The sequence below is a fragment of the Rhinatrema bivittatum genome, chromosome 2 (genome assembly GCF_901001135.1).
Source record: "Rhinatrema bivittatum chromosome 2, aRhiBiv1.1, whole genome shotgun sequence".
Taxonomy (NCBI): domain Eukaryota; kingdom Metazoa; phylum Chordata; class Amphibia; order Gymnophiona; family Rhinatrematidae; genus Rhinatrema; species Rhinatrema bivittatum.
Window position 1 is genome coordinate 501,076,059 of NC_042616.1, and position 13,107 is coordinate 501,089,165.

Consider the following 13,107-nt stretch of genomic DNA (forward strand, 5'->3'; position numbering starts at 1 on the left):
TTTTGGCTTCCTTTCCCTATCTGATTTGTACTATCACTAGCAATGTTTCTTTATAACTACATTGCAAATATGAGCATTGTTTGAAGCTAGAGCGATTTGGAGCAGACAAGAACATACAAATGAGAATCATGGCAAGAAGCAGTTATTTAATTGAAGGCATGATTGAAAGAGTAGATGGAGTTGGTTCTTGAAGCTCAGGCATGAGGACGGGTTGCACTCACACGCATGAAGATGCCTGTTTAATGTGAGGAACAGAGGGAAAAATACAAAGAAGAGAGTGGAGGGGCTGAGAAGGGAAATGGAGAAACTAGAGCAGATATGGATGGCAGCAAAACCATGGATGCATTAATAGGTCAGTATTTACATTTTGAACTAGCTTAATTTCACTGGGAGTCACTCTGGGCAGAAAGGAGAAATGAGCCATTTGCTAAAGGAGTCATGCAGCTGAATTTTGGAGAATCTGAAAAGGATGGAGACTAGAATCAAGTCAGCCAATAGGCTATTATAATAGTCAAAATGGCAGGTAAAAAAAAACAAACCCTGGAATAAACAATAAGAGGGATCAAACATACCAATATGTACATTTTTTCTATGTTGTGCAACCAGTAACTTGGAGAACAAAGCTTTGCTATGAGAAGGAGCATGGAATCAAGCTTTTAGATATGAGGAAAAGAGAGCTGGGAATTCCACTCTCCTCTTGCGGTCATAGAGAGTATGGTGTGTATTCAATGGAAATACATCCTTTAGACAGATAGAGAATAACCTTCATTTTGGATGTGTTCTGTAAAAGTCAGAAAGAAAACATCCTAGAAGCAATAGCAAGAGAGAATGGGTGGGTGGGATGGGGAGGTTAGGGATGGAAAGGAGAGGGAAATTTTGTATATCAATAAAGCAATGATATGTATATGTAAAATGAATTGGCAGATTCATTTTACATGAATGATTTTCATGCATGATTATAGTAGGAGAGGGCATCTCAGACTTGGGACACCAACTATTGGAGGCAAAGAAATAAAAGAATTAGCAAGAAAACTAAAATGCCAGTCAGGTAAACCAATATGGCTACTGAAACTCTTCTTTTGGAAGATACCATAATTAGCCATGTAAATGGAGTCTCATTTGTTTTTTTGTTTTATGTTTCATGATTAATCATGCACTTCTAATAGTAAACTGCTTAGATGTGTTTGTAATTAGATGGTATATCCTATCCAATAAATAATCTGAAGAACAGGCCTATTGGGGGTCTTAAGAACTCATATATTACATCAGCTTTTTTTGTTCTTTAAAGGGTATCACATTCTACCAGGACTCCAATACTTTTTCCTAGGACCAATATGTCTACTAGAAATCCATGCTGATAGAAAACCAATCTAGGTCTCAGAGATAAGCTAGGAAAGTGTTTTGAGAAGGATGGGAATGGTCAATATCTTACTGGAGCTTTCTACAGTTTTTGATACTAAGAAATAGTGGAAGATGGCACCTAGCAGTTGTGAAAGTGGTCAAGCAGGTGGATTAGAGCATTATCTAATCCACTGAGTGACCAGAATGAAAGGTAGACTGGTAGGGTCGGGAATGGTTAAGGAAGTTAGAAAGTCAAGAGCTAGTGGTAAGCATTGTGCTTAAGGACTTGTGGGAGTACTGAGATGGGGAAATAGTTTGAAAGAGTAAGAGGATCTTAGGAAAGTTTGTTGGGAGCAAGAGTCCCTTTAAAAGTTGAGGGAAAAATTTCAGATTGAAATTAATTGAAAATAGTAAGGATCAAAAGGAGCAAGACTAGGAATAGGTAGAGAATTTCTAGTATAGGTGGTAGAGTTTAGAAGCAATTAACAAATTTAAAACACTTGTGACTGTTCAATCTATAAAACCTAGGTGAACTACAATAAAACATTCATAAAACACAATGTTACAAACAAAATCAAGTAAATAATAGTCCTAAAATGTTCATTGCTCATTATCACCATTTTACACAAACCATACATATTATCTGCTTAGTATTACACAACTGCTTTAACAATAGTCAATCATGTCCTTATGAAGCTAGATCTTACTGTCCCTACTGCTTTACTAAATTTGCAAATGCTTCAGTGAACAAGTAGGTTTGTAATTCTTTCCTGAATATCTTTTGATCAGTAATAACTCTCAAAGCCTCTGGAAGAGAGTTCCATAACTGGTCCAACCACCGAAAAAATCCACTTTCACATTTTGCACAATCATAACACCTTGGCAGTAGGCACTTTCAAGAAGATTTTATTGTGAGTGCAACAATCAGATAGGTGTATATATTTTTAACAAGGAGCTCATGCTCTCTACACAGTCTTAGAATTCGGTACCTTGAAAATCAGGATAAGGATCTTGTATTTAACTCTTCATATGACTGGGAGCCAGTGCAATTCAAACAACACAGGTGAATATGAGCATAGTAATTATTCCTAAAAGAACTCTCGCAGTTGCATTCTGGATAACTTGCAGGGCTCAAATAGCATAAACTGGTAGACTGACAACAATCTACAATGCACTAATCAAGTCTAGAGAGAGTTAATGCCTGTAACACATGAAAGACAGAAGTTGACAAAAATGGCCTAGAACTGTAAGATTTGAAATTTATAAAATGAATTCTGAGCTACATTACCTACTTGCATTACTGTGACAAATTACTCCTAAATTGTGAATTTAAGATATAATTGGGATCTGGTATCCATTCAATAATAAAGAAGGAATATTAGTGCATGTAAATTGAGATGTTGTATTGTCCTAAGACAATGAAATGTTTCATTGAGTACTTCTTCAGTTTGGTTAGAATTGAAAATTGAATGTCATCAGCAATAAGTGATTCCCAAATTTGCTAGTATCCTACAGTACGGTCTTAAATATATTGAATAATATAGCAGAAAGAGATCATTTCCCTTAGCTACTCTTTTTGTACTCGGATATGATCAAAACAGGTGAGGATAGTTCCACCAATATGTAAGTCAACCAGATGCATTAAGGTTTAAGGATTATTTATTTTTATACCGTCATTTCAGTAAAACCATCATAACAGTGAACAATAAATTAAAGTAGGAAAATGCAATACATCATCAAATCATATAAATATAACAATCAATAAAACATAAACACTAAAAGCTTAATTACTTAAAACAAGAATAAGATAAAATACAAAGTAGAAAAGTGCTGCAATAATGCCATATTCCGCTGTCACTGTGGTTCCAAGTATGCACATTTAAAAAGCCACATTTTGAGATCTATTTTAAATTTCTTAATATCTGCTTGCAGTCTAATTTCTTCAGGCAAGGAGTTCCACAGTTTCGGACCTGCTATCGATATTGCTCGTTCACGAACTTGACAAAGTTTTGCAGTTCTTATTGTTGGTACTGTTAACAGATCTTTATTAGCTGAGTGTAAATTCATCTGAAGGACATGCAACCGTACTGTTGTATTAAGCCAGTCAACATTTGTTCCTTAAACTATATTATGAATGATGCATGCCGTTTTATATTGTATACGATAAATTAATAGTAACCAATGTAACTTGACCAATATAGGAGTTATAGGATTATTGGAATAAAGGGCATCAAAAGAACAGGAGATATCGAAGAATATTAAAAGGAATTGTTTCCCCACATCAAAACCTCTCCAAAAATTATCTAAACTAGATATCCAAACTGCTGATTGTCCAAAATCTCATGCTCTTCCAAAAATCATTCAATTGCGCATAAACCATTTTTTCAATGGCCTTGGACAAGCATGGTAAAGAGGAGACTCTTCTGAAATTGGTGGTGTTATTTTGATCACTATAGACTTTCTTTGGAACTGGTCATACGTTTAATTTTTAATTTTTTTTTTATTCCGCTTTTTGGCACTTTAAAGCAGATTGCATTCAAGTACTATAGGTATTTGCCTATCCCCAGAGAGCTTACAATCAGAGATGGTAACTTTCAAACAGGCACGCCTGCACACCTATACATGTGTGTGTCAGCGTGAGCCCAGAGACAAGACAATTTTATAACGTACGTGTATGTGTTACAAAATAGCCTGGCCGCACGTATATGTGCAACCAGTTTTGTAAGTGGGCATGCTCAGTAGCATAAAGTCTGGCATGAGCTGCACAAGTGAGGGAGTATCATAACGGGTGCATGTTTATGCTATGACCAGTTTGACCATTTCATCCACCAGTTCTCCCAGTCTAGAGCTAGGTCCTCCAAACCCCCATGGTTTATTTAGCCTGCACTCCCCTCAGTTACCCAGACCCCTTAAACTACTCCGGAATGCCTGTTTCTCCATTTAAACTTACACCTCCTCCAGAGCAGAAGCAAAGGTATGTTGCACTGGACCTGGGTGTACAACCAAGTGCATAATACTTGTCCGTGCATCTCTTGGTCCGGTCTCGGAATGTCCATACCTCATCCACACCTTTTCCAATGTGAGATGTGCAGGCATCGGCCCGTGGGCGTATCCCTCCACTTTATGAAATTAGGTGGACGCGCACATGTGGCAGATGCACGTGCATCTCCTGATTTTTGGCACATGCATCTTTTTAAAATTCCTCTGTTTGTACTTGACGCAACGCAGGTGAAGTGACTTGCCCAAGGTCACAGAAGCAACCGTGGGATCTGAACCCTAGTTTCCCTGGATCATAGCCTGCTACTCCTTCCCTCCAAATTGCAAATGGCCCTCCAAAAGAGACAAGAAGTGTCATTAATTGGGCAGCCAAGTCCTCTCTTAAACCTTTCATAATTGCAGTTAATCATGGGTTCTGTAGCAAACAATTCATAGAAGCTAAATAGTTCTTAATCTCCATCCTAGAGACTGAGAAAATTTCCTAGCAAACATTCTCCAGTTGAAACATATTAATCTGGAGTTGAACATCAGAGTCAAATTCCTGTGCCAGAGTTGCAATTTTCTTGTGAAAAAACAATGCTAATTTTCCACAAACACATGCTCTTTCAGAACATTTGTTCCTAACTAAGAGTGCAGCTGAGATATTTAACAGTATTATAAATTTCCCTAGGATAATTTCCCACTTCCTGAAGCTTTTTATCATAGTAATCCTTTTTGTCTTAGTCTACTAAACTTTGATATTTAGAAAGCAAAGCATTATACAAAGATTTTCCTCACTCTTCAATTTACGCCAATGTCTTTATAACTGATGTAAAACTCTTTATCCCTTAATTCCTGTAAACCAAAGGATTTTTCAAGACTTGTTCATTTTTTTGGAGCCACTCTGTCTAAACTATTTATTAACACGTTCCAAATTTCAACTGACTGGACAACATGATCTGCCTGATCAATCAATGGATTCAGTTCCAGAATCCAATAATTTCTAATTGCTTTGAAGCCAACATGAATCTTTCATTTTAATTTTGTCAAGCATAAAGTCCTCCTTCCTATTAATACTCTTAATTTAAAGGAGATTAGTAAATGATCCGACCACAGTACTTATCTTCCTTTCCAGTCAAGGGAACATAATTTCCAAAACTAGATCTAAGATGAGAACTTTCTCATGAGTAAGTCTGTCAATAAATTGGGAAAAACCTAGCGCTGCGATGACTGACAGGAAGTAGTTCTGCTCACCTGAGTACTAGAGGCATTTTGTTAAATTTGTTTACCCTTAAATTGAAATCATCAAGAACCAATACTGAAGAAAAGTCTACCTCAGTCGTAATCAGTGCTTCAATTACAGGAGAAAAACCCAGCTAACAATCCAGGGGGACAATAAACTTAACATCTTGATTTAATAAGAGCATCTCATTTCTATGGTCCATATCAATCTCAACTTTTACAAATATTGTCTCTAATGGTTTCTTAATAGCAATAAAAAAGCTTCTGTCCTTGTTATAACATCTTCTAGAAGTATCTCATATATGAAGCTATTACCTATTTAAGGCAAGGGGGTAAGCTAAGCTGACAGTATGTTACAGGACCTTTGATATCTTGGGGCCTGGGATTATATATGTAGGAGATAAAGGATAACAGTAAGGTGGAAGGGTAAAGAAAACTGAGAAATGATTAAAAGGTGGATGAGAAGGAATGACGCAGGGTCAGGCCAGGCAATGGATAAGCCAATGTTGCTTATTTTTCTTGCTTAGTTGGTCCTATGTGGTGGTTGCATAACTCAAAAGTAACTATTAACCTCCCTTTTGGCTACCTCTCCACTCCATTTCCCTTCCCTCTCTCCCCCCCCCAAAAATATACTACTACTACTACTACTACTACTACTACTATTATACTACTACTACTACTGATGAATTTTTTTTAGAATTTGAAAAGTTAGCTTTATTATATAGAACATTTTCCTTGCTATTTAAAAATCATAGGAGAAATTTTCAGTCTCCCTGTGCAATTTGACATGCTAGCTTATTTTCAAGGGGAAACTTCATTTGAAAATGTGGGCCAGTGTGCATGCTGCAGATAAAACTGCAGAGTTTGCAACTCCTAAACAGCAGGCTCAAAGTACACACCAGAAAGTATACACAGTGATTTAAAAATAAAATGGCCGTGCTTACTTTTCCTCCCAGGTAAAAGTAATGTGCATTGTGCAAGTGCGTTGTGAAACAGGATATATAATTCTGTTTTGCACTTGGGTGAGGGTGCAGTTTTAAAAGGCATTTTTCTTTGCATAAACGTTTGCCCATCCAAAATATTTGAACATTGCCGTCTATGAAGGCAATATTCAAAACCCTTGCTGTGGGTAAAAATATTTTATCTATGTAAGTGGGCACTTTGAGTATTGTCCATCTTTTCTGAAGGTAAAAGCATGCATGGTGGTCAACATTGGACTGTTCAAACCTATGCACAATCTCTGTGGATAACTTTTAGGGGCAACAATCAAAGCAAAAGCTTGTGTGGTCTTCTGCGATGATTACAGGTGCACATCTTGCAGAGTTTGCACCAGTGTGGCAGTTTTGATTATTGCTCCCTTTATCTGGTAGGTTTAAATGCTCCATGCCCTTAAATGCTTTATTCGGCACATCCTTCTGAAGAGCACTTACCTAGTGTTCATGGGCAGTCCAAAAGGCTAGTGGAATGTTGGTACTTAGGTTCTGCAGACAGTGAAAGACAGTGTGCCCTTATACCAATCCACGAGGCAGCCACATCTTGAATGTTGTGTGAAAGTCCAGCCAGGTTATCTCTGAAACGACAGTAGTGTACCAAGAAAAGGTGCAGGGAAGGGCAGGAAGATGAGGCTTCCATATTAGGAAGGCTTGGTGTGGAAAAGAAGAGATGATGGAGGACATGATAGCAGCAAATTAAAAAAAAAAAAAGTCATGAGAGGTTTTAAAAAAGTGAATAGCAACTCTCTACTTACTGTATCACAGAATTCAAGGTTGAGGGACATTTTGATAATACTTTCAAGTTAGTAGTTTTAAGGGAATCCTGGAATGAACTACTTATTTAACCTATACATTTATACCCTTTTATGTTCCCACTGCTTGTAACGGGATGCTGGGATATATGGACCTCACGCTGACCTGGTTTCACCTACTTATTTTGCTTTTTAAACTGATTCCAGGTTCTTGAAGCAAAACATAAAATGTTCACTCTAAAAGGCTCTGCACGCAGGTAATATGCTAAAGAGTTTGTATTTTCCCCCAGAGTTTGCTCAATTAGATTGGGTGCCAAAGCATGGAGGTTGGTGTTCTCACGATGAGGCATCCTGTTGCTTTCCTTGTGCTTTAGAGTATTAGATAATAGTTTTAAAGTCGAAATTGAATTGCAGTGATCCTATTAATTGGTGTTGGGACCATCAAATTGTACCAGGCTCGTTTATTTGCACTGGATTGGGTTCATGATGCTGTAAATGGAATGATGAGTTTGATTTACAAATTGTCAATTCAAACTGGGGGGCATTGGCTGCTTAGAGGGTTTGTTTGATCTGCTTTTTTTGTGAAAACTTTAATATTCAGTTATAATATGACTTTGCATCCTGTTTGATCAAGAGTAGAATCTCACTAATTGATCAGGCTGCTTTTATGAATACCCCTGTGCTATGAAATGTGAAAGCAGCTTAAATAGAATTGGTAAAAAAAAAAAAATGCTGAGTATATCAATGTTGAGACAATTAATTTCCTACTGAGTCCTCTAAGAGCTGAAGCCAAAATACTGTGAAAGCGTGCAAACACCGCTCTGAAATTTAAGAAGTGCAAAACCGAGGTGACAATGAACAGCTTTCGTGGTTTGCTTCTTCCCATCATGAAGCACAATGGAGTTCATAAAAAAAATACTCATTCCGTTACTTAGATGTCTACATTTTCAGCTGAAAATTTGCTTAGAACTGTGGTACCTAAATTTAGGTCTGCAATTTAGGAGTTTAGCACTGAAAATAAACACTGAGCGCTTAACTACATTTTTCACTCTTAACTCTGACCCTGTAGCTGCCCACGTTTTAGGTGAGTTTGATAGTAGGAATGCATTCCTTATGATTAAATCTTTTATTGAGTTTCACAATTATATTCCCATTAACAATAAACCTTCCCTACAGTGATGTGTGATTTCTGCATACCATCGCAGGGAATATCAGAGACATGGAGGAACTCTCTTTTGCCTACAATAACTCCCCAACGATTAACCTTATTTCCATTCCTTAAACTCCAGTTGCTGTGTAGGCTTGAGCCTTTCCTGGAGGATGATCCTGCAGGCACTTATTTCTAGAATTGATTTCTGCAGCACAGTTTATGTTGGATTCCCATCTTCAGCAATGCGTGTGAGGTCCCTGCATGGGGTACATAAAGTGATTGGAAAGGGTTTCCCTAATGGATAAGGGTCCATGTTTCCAAATTTATTTGGGTTCTTAATTTGGGTCATACAGATGATAAAATGGACCTGTATAGTGACAGCTGGGGTATCAGTTAACCGCTATCGTTTGTCAGGCTGGAGAGGGAGAGATCGCTGCCTTCTCATCCATGAGCCCTGTCCCCTGCTTCCCCTTAGTGCTGGCTAGATAAAGCGTAGCAGACACCATGTTACAAATTCAAACCATTAACTTTTATTTCTTTATGAACCAGCCAGCAACTATTTACATAGATGTGAAGCAAGTAAATTTATATGTACTTAACACATCAGAATTCATGGAAATCAAGTCAATCATTTCACCTCTGTCCATCATAACCACTGCTCTGTGGCATACTGGAACACCCCCCAGACGTTAAGCCAATGTCTACAGGCTTGTCATACATTCCTTCAGCACATCTCAGAGATTCAGTGGTTCAAAATGACATCCTCCAAGTTATTTCACCTTTATCTTAGTTACCCAAAATTAGGAAAACTGGGGTACCCTTCTTCCCCATACCTGTGTCAAAATTTGCATCCAAAAGAGACCAAGATGCAATTTCTTGCTCTCCGAGCAGCTCATGATTTAGGGGTCTCTGACCTTCCCCTACTACTTTCCACATCATACCACTTCCAGAGTAGGTTTCTTTCTCACTATGCCCACCCCATGGTCTTCATGGGTACTCATGCCTCAAAACTTCCTCTCTCCATCCTATTCCCCAAAGGGAAGAATGACTGATGCTCCAAACTGGATCTGGTCTAATCCTCAGGAAGAGGAAGAAACCAAGTCCAACCTCAGGCCTCTGGCTTCTCCTCTTGAGGGGGAGAACTACAAGGCCCTGCTCCCAACTCGGGAGGTCCCTGGGCCTACCAGCCCACAGACTGCTCCAGATGACTACATTCCTGGAGATCTTTCACCTACCCCATCCTAAAAAGGGCAAAAACCTCCAAACTCTTCCCTGTTCTATAGCTCCCATTACACCTTGGCCACCCAATCAGAAAAAATAATTTAAGGGAAAACACACCATTTCCCCCAGAATCACATTATACTACAATGCTCACAAATCTAAAAATGCTATCTAGTGATTATTTGTTAGTATTGAAATAGCAAACAATATAAAAATATTGCCCAAACAAATCAAACATAACACGTTCTCCCCTGCCCAAATGTCTTGTGCCCTAAAATCTCAAAAGAGGGTTAGTTTTGGGGGTCTGTACAGCGTGCATTATATGTGGTTCAGATTAATGCCGCAGCACATATTTCCGGTTTTGTACAGACTCCATTGGCCTCCTCTAGCATGCCGAATACGATTTAAAATTCTTCCTATCATCTATAAAGTGTTAAATGCAGGGTTTCCTTCAGTCTAAGTACCTTCTTAAAAGGTTTATTTTCCAAATGGTTATCTTAGCTCTGAGAATAGGAATCTATGCATGATCCCTTCTTTAAGAGTCATGCTGTTATGTGAGACAAGAGTGTACCTTCGCTGTGCAGGCCCTTTCACCTGGAATGCATTGCTTGCCCCTCTGAGATCTGAGCTATATTTGAAACATTTCAGAAAAGTCAATTCTCTTCGCTGAAATGTTGGGGTCCAGTTTTTTTTTTTTTCCTCCCTTTCTTAAAATGGAGCACTTGGGGTTTTATGTCAGTCTATTTTAATATTATGAATGGTTCATTGTAACTCATCTAGGATTCCAGATAGAGAAAGAAAGTAAATATTTAAATTAAAATATTTAGGCGCTCAACTAGTCAGTTTTCTTAAGTGCCAATTTAGGTGCCTAAACACTCTTGAAAACTGATCCCACTGCATTCATCATTTAAATATACAAACAGCAAACATGTTATAGTCACATTTTATTTATTTATTTATTATTTTTACATACCGACATTCATCTCAATTGAGATATCACACTGGTTTACATTCAAGTACTGTAGGTCTTCCTCTATCCCCAGAGGGCTTACAATCTGTTTTTGTACCTGAGGGAATGTAGGGTAAAGTGACTTGCCCAAGGTCACAAGGAGCGACATCGGGGCTTGAACCTTGGTCTCCTGGTTCATAGTCCACTGCTCTAACCACTAGGCTATTCCTCCTCCCCCAAACAAGGTGCCCTATTTTCTCAAAACTACCATATCATGGGCTTCTTTAACAGAACTGCATCTAGAGGACAGGAATAGAAAGTAAAGTGACATCATAAGCTCAAGTCATGAAAACGGGCACCCCCCAGTTAACATCCTTGTGATGCATCATGTGGCCGAATTGCAGTTTTAAGCTTAAGCTGAAGAAATAGAATATCTTCCCCCAGTTCATTATCTTGGCAGTAGAGTACACCCCTGCTTTATTACATTAATGAATTTCTCCCTGCTATTTAAAAAGAATCGAAAGAAAAATGTGCGGCAACTAAAAGAAGGTTCTGGGCTTTTTGTAGTTGAATTATCAGACTATTAACTGCTTTTAGCTAATGAATCTTATTGTCAAACACGAAGTCCGATTTGCTAAGCTTTGATACCATGCAGACAGAGCAGTCATTTAGGCTACTCTAAATTATTTTTGTATTTTTCACCACACTGGGGTTTTCCTTCCCCTAACTGCCGGCAAAGTAAGGAACAATTTTCTGTGGTGTATGCTGCACAGCATTTATCTCTGACACAGTCTTCCGTAGCTGAAAGCAGAGAGGAGAGAGGGATCCAGAGGATCCACCATCCCCAGAGAGCGCACACTACCCCAGCTGAGCTTACTGGTAGTTGCGGAGTTTGAGTGGTGTTATGGTACAGCTCACAAGGATGTTAACTGGGGGGTGCCCGTTTTCATGACTTGAGCTTATGATGTCACTTTACTTTCTATTCCTGTCCTCTAGATGCAGTTCTGTTAAAGGAGCCCATGATATGGTAGTTTTGAGAAAATAGGGCACCTTTTTTTTCTTACTGCTGCTACTTTTGCCTGACATTGGAAAGGTAGCATGCTTTTTGTTTTAAGTCAGAGAAAGGTGTGCTTTGACACTTGGGTTACTGGTGTTGGTCTATGGTCTGCACTGACAGGGATAGTGTTTAGACTCTGAATGCCTCCTGGCTCGGAGAATAACTTCATCCACATTCCTTGCCTTGTCATACATTCATGTGGCTATTGTACATTAACACAGAATTATATCTACAATAAATCATAAGAACATAAGATGCCAACAGTGGCCAATCCAAGACACAAGTACCTGGCAAGTACCCAAACATTAGATCACAAGCTACTATTGCTTATTAATTACCATAATAGCAGTTTATGGATTTATCCTCTAGGAACTTATCCAAATCTTTTTTAAACCCAGTTACACTAACTGCTGTAAACACATCCTCTGGCAATAAATTCCAGAGCTTAACTATGTGCTCAGTGAGAGAGAATTTTCTTCCATTGGTTTTAAATGAGCTACTTGCTAACTTCATGGAGTGGAGTGCTCCCTGGTCTATTATCTGAGAGAGAAAATCGATTTACATTAACTTGTTCAAGTCCTTTCATGATTTTGTAGACTTCTGTCATATCCCCCCCCCCCCCCCTTCAGTATTCTTTTCTCCAGACTGAACAGCCCTAACTTTTTTAGCCTTTCCTCACAGGGCAGCCATTCCATGCCACTTATTTTGGTTGCCCTTCTCTGCACTTTCTCCAGTGCAGCTATATCCTTTGAGATGTGGTGGCCAGAACTGCACACACTATTCAAGGTGTGGTCTCACCATGGAGTGATACAGAGGCATTATGACATCCGTCATTTTATTTTCTATTCCCTTCCTAATAATTCCTAACATTGTTTGCTTTTTTGATTGCCACAGCACACCAGGCTGACTATTTCAATGTATTATCCACTATGATGCCTCAATCTCTTTCCTGGGTGGTAACTCCTAAGCTAGAACCTAACATTGTGTAATGACAGCAAGGGTTATTTTTCCTTATATGTATCATTTTGCCTTTGTCCACGTTAAACTTCATCTGCCATTTGGAAGCCCAATCTTCCAGTCTCAAGGTCCTTCAGTTCATCACAATCCACTTGAGATTTAACTACTCTGCATATTTTTGTGTCATCTGCAAATCTGATTACCTCACAGGTGAGATGTTAAATTTCTGGATCATTTTATAAATATATTAAAAAGCATAGGTTCAAATACAGATCCCTGAGGCACTCCACTGTTTACCTTTTTCCACTGTGAAAACTGACCATTTAATCCTACTCTCTGTCTTTTAAGCAACTTGCAATCCACAAAAGGACAAAACTTTCTATCCCATGACTTTTTAGTGGGAAGATGACTGTAGCCATTGGTTAAACCTCCCTTCCTAAAATATTATGACATTTTACATTGAGGTACAT

General features: G+C 38.5%; 1 protein-coding gene across 7 annotated transcripts in view; it reads left to right on the forward strand.

The window, feature by feature from the left end:
- SYCP2L (synaptonemal complex protein 2 like) overlaps window positions 1–13,107 on the forward strand; it is a 240,762-nt gene that overhangs the window by 152,085 nt on the left and 75,570 nt on the right. The window lies entirely within an intron of this gene.